Consider the following 4,473-nt stretch of genomic DNA (forward strand, 5'->3'; position numbering starts at 1 on the left):
AAGCTCGTAATCTCTAGTGCATAAGCCGCCAAACTTGGAATATGATATGTAAAGTTTGACATGAGACTGCTAAAAGAACGACATGAGAATAGTGATCTACAACTCAAAATAAGAATATGACACGAAATGTTTCACTTGTGGTTTATTACATATCTTGAATAACCGAACAATGCAAACATTGGCACAATTTGGACATTCAAATAGACACCACACAATATCACACTAATATACTATATAACACAAAGATGAAAAATATGCGTAACGTTACATGTACCCAATAAAGATAGATATCAGAAAAATGCCGGATCAATATGGATAAATTATGATGATAACCAACATGGTAAATTTTGCACCTTCTGCAGTCGAAAGGAAAATAGGATTTTCTTTAAAATCTGACAGAGAAATAAACAAAAACACTAATGCATTCGTCCAAGATCTTTTTGTTTCTCAAAACAGGACTGAAATTTGGATGATGTGCCACGTGGCAATTAACCTAAAATGTAGAGTCGACCAGTTCTATTGGTTACATGTATAATGCGAAGCAAACATGTCACTTATGACCTAATATATATATTGTTTTGTTTGTCTAATGTCTTGAATATAATCATCTGTGATGTTAGATGGTCACATCTCCGAAAATAAGGTCAAATAAACCTCAAAAATTCAAACCCCTTTGCGAGTCTTTCGTGATTTCCCCTGGGCGCCTGAACACTAACAAAGCAATGATAATATTGTTGTGCATTTTTTTATCTCTTCTTAGTTTGTGTCTTAAAGATTCTAGACATGTACATGTACACTGTATATCTATACAACCACTAACACATTTCAGTAATTTTACACAGTACACAACGGCAAAGAATAAAGTGATAATGCCAATATCTGACCATCACACCATGAATGACTCTACTCTAATGCTTGCAGTTATATCATACGTCACAAGGTGGCGCTTCAAGAACTTGCCCTGGCGGTCGCACCTTCCCGGCCCAGACCAAAGCAGCGCAGGTGCAGCCGACGAACAAGCCCGTTTTGGGACAGTTTTCGGTCCTTCTGTGTGTCTTTCTGGAGGTAAAGTTTGTTCTAACGTCAGTATTATATTACAGTGGTCTATGTAGATCGTTCAAGTTGGAAAACAAGCCTCAAAGCTTCGTGCAAAATCGTTCTGCATGATGTGGGGAGGGGTCGCTGTTGGGTATGCCTAAACACCTCACCCGACCTCATCCGACCTCACCCGACCTCATCCGAGTCTAAAATGCAGTGTATACGGGGCAGGGACATTATTTGACGTTCTGGATACGTTAAATATGCAATTATAAATGCAAAACAAGCAGCAAACTTGAAGTATTTACCAGTTTTTATAGGTAATGGGAGGTCAAGACGGCCGGCGCAATGAATAAACACTACGTGCGTGTATTCGAGGCTGAAAAACACTTTGTGTCAGTTATTGTGTACAGATACTGTGTACAGTTATTGTGTACAGTTACTATGAGTAGTTTGTGATGAAAACGTAACTAGCACTCACCGTATTATCGTCCTGTCGGACAAAAATAAATAAAAAAGGTATGAAGAACTTCCCCATGTAGACCCCAACAGTGGCATGATCCAATATGGCGGCCAGAAATCTTATATCTTGGAAACGAGCGGAGTTACCTATAAAAACTGGTAAATACTTAGAGTTTGCTGCTTGTTTTGCATTCATAATTGCATATTCAACGTATCCAGAACGTCAAATAATGTCCTTACCCCGTATACACTGCATTTTAGACTCGGATGAGGTCGGGTGAGGTCGGATGAGGTCGGGTGAGGTGTTTAGGCATACCGGTCACGGTTTTTTAGTGTTTAACGTTACCCTACCGACAACTAGTATTAAACTACATGTGTCTTGAAATCCTGATTAGCAATAATTATCTCCGTGAAGGAGGTTCACCACTTACGGGGTATTGCGGTTAATATTTGTGTCTGTGTGTTCGCAGCTATGACCTAAAATCCATTTGATGCATTTGTATGTACTTTGGCATGTCGTCTGCTAGTATCAATGACATTATAAAACGTTAATGTTCTTGCTAGTGATTTTGGGCACCGTAGCAGTATTTTGTTGATTGCTGGAAGAGTGTAAGGATATTTGGGATCTCATATGTGTCTTTCTAGCTGGCCATACCATCCTAGACGCTGGGAGGATGAATTGATTGGACAAAACTTTCTCCTAAACATTGACAAGTTTGTAAAGGCGGAAGTGGGTATTGTTGGAATAGTCCACTCATGGAGGGGGGCAATTTCATCACCTGTTGCTTTATTGGTGCAGAGTATTACATTTCATACAACTTGATGATTCAGGCTGTCATGCAATACATTGTTTATCTGAAACATCACCTATCATAAAAACTAATCTTCATAACAAGCTTGTGAATGGATAATGTTATTATTAAAGTTAGAAAGTATGACTTTTGTAAAATTGTGTTGTTTTTCCGTACAGATCAAAGACCCAGCCTGTTGCTGGAAGGTCTAACATTTGCTGCTACCATGAAAGACACAGTATCCACAGAGTCAGGGACAGAGACTGAAATAACAGTGGAAGAACCTGAAGAACAGAACGGTTCAGTTTGTCACAACCATCACACATCCCAAATAGAGGAGTTGGAAACATCAGAAACAGCAACTCTTATAATTGACGACAATGTGACACCACAAGAGACTGCTGTTAGCACTGCTGTTGTGCCCAAACCATGCTGTCCAGGGCTCGGCTTGTTTTACGCCTTTTGTTCCTGTTTCTTCTTTTCCTCGGCTGCTCTCTGCGTGAAGTTGATGTCACGAGACAGTCCCATGAGCCCCCTGGAGATAACGCTAGTCCGCCACATCATCACTGGCCTGTGCATCCTCCCAGCAATGATCTACTTGAAGGTGCCAATCCTGGCGAAACCGGGACAGAGAATGATTCTGACGTTACGCGGACTCGCCGGCGCTACAGCGCTGTGTTTCTCGTACTACGCCATCCAACACATGCCCCTAGCAGACGCTGCTGTCGTGATATTCAGTTCGCCGATTTTCACAGGGATCTTCGGACGCCTCTGTTTAAAGGAGCGCTACGGACTGTTCGACATCCTGCTAACGTTCGTGACCTTCGCAGGAGTTGTGCTGATTGCAAGGCCGCCGTTTCTGTTCGGAGGCGGTGACGCAAGTTATGGATCCACGGAACATTTGTTAGCGACAGGATCTGCATTTCTGACCGCCATGTTGAGTGCGTTAGCGTTTATAGTCATGAGAAAAAGCAGTGCAGGACTTGGGATCCACTACCTAGTCCAGATTATGTTTTTATCAATAATTGGTACAATTGAATCCGTCATTGTTTTAGCCATCATGAGAGGTTTTACTCTCCCACCCTGTGGTATAGATAGATATTATTTGATAGCGGTAGGGTTGGGTGGTTTGGTAGGCCAAATTTTCATGACAAAATCCTTCCTGTATGAAAAAGCACATGCTGTAGCAGTGGTGAGGACGATGGATATAGTCTTTGCCTTCGTTTTCCAGTATCTGTTCCTTAGCAATGTGCCGACATGGCTGAGTGTGGGAGGAGCCATACTTGTGGCAAGTGGAACTGTTGGACTGGCCATCAAAAAGTGGTATATATCTTCTAAAGCCAACAGTAAGAAATGAATAAACTAGAGTTCCACGACCTCATACCTTCGCCAAATGATTTTTGACTGACGTATCATGAGTGTTTCTCATCGATTATAAATCATACCAGTTGATCATCTTTTCTACCAAATGACAGAAGTTGTCCAAAGTCTTTTTGACTTATGCTGGTCATTTACATACACACATACACACATACAAAAGCTACCCAAAACATAACCTTCTCGGCAAAGGTAATGATCACAGACTTGCCTGTCTAAATCGCGCTCCTAGCGTTTGGCCCGACAATTACTGCCCCCACCCAGCGAGAGAATGTGTAAACGCAGGCTAAGAACAGTCCAGACGTACAGGAGGCTAGACCAAAACTGCTATCATTGCATTGAGTTTAGGAAACACTGAAAACTGACAGTGACACATTATCTATGACTATGGATTACATTGGGACCAGCTAAAACTATCATACAAGGAACCGTTCAGGGAGGAAGGAAGAGGTAACGGAATAGATGTGAGGATGATATCAGATAATGGACAGGCATGACACAAAGTGAAACATTCAGAAAACCAGAAAATTGAGAAGGATGGAGACAACTGTTTGCTTGATCTTCGGTGGTGCCCCAACGTTACAATAGTTAGACTAGGGATAGATGAGGACTGAATTGAGTTGGTTTCACCTGTAGTGTTTCACATTAAGCGTCAGGAGACCCGTCCAGAACTATGTGTCTGTCTGACGTAATTAGTTTTTAGGAAAATGAAAGTTTAACACCTTCTCCTGGGTTCTAGCTGATTCTGTACTTGTACCTAATTATCTCAACTGGGCACTCCTGAGCTGCGATACCATCACCCTTC

At 41.7% G+C, this 4,473-nt stretch overlaps 1 pseudogene; it reads left to right on the top strand.

Moving 5' to 3' along the window:
• Positions 1–955: 955 nt before the first annotated feature.
• LOC136447409 (solute carrier family 35 member G1 pseudogene) lies at positions 956–3,760 on the top strand (annotated as a pseudogene).
• The last annotated feature ends 713 nt before the right edge of the window (positions 3,761–4,473 follow it).

This window comes from Branchiostoma lanceolatum, chromosome 13, assembly GCF_035083965.1.
Source record: "Branchiostoma lanceolatum isolate klBraLanc5 chromosome 13, klBraLanc5.hap2, whole genome shotgun sequence".
In the NCBI taxonomy this organism is placed as follows: Eukaryota; Metazoa; Chordata; class Leptocardii; order Amphioxiformes; family Branchiostomatidae; genus Branchiostoma; species Branchiostoma lanceolatum.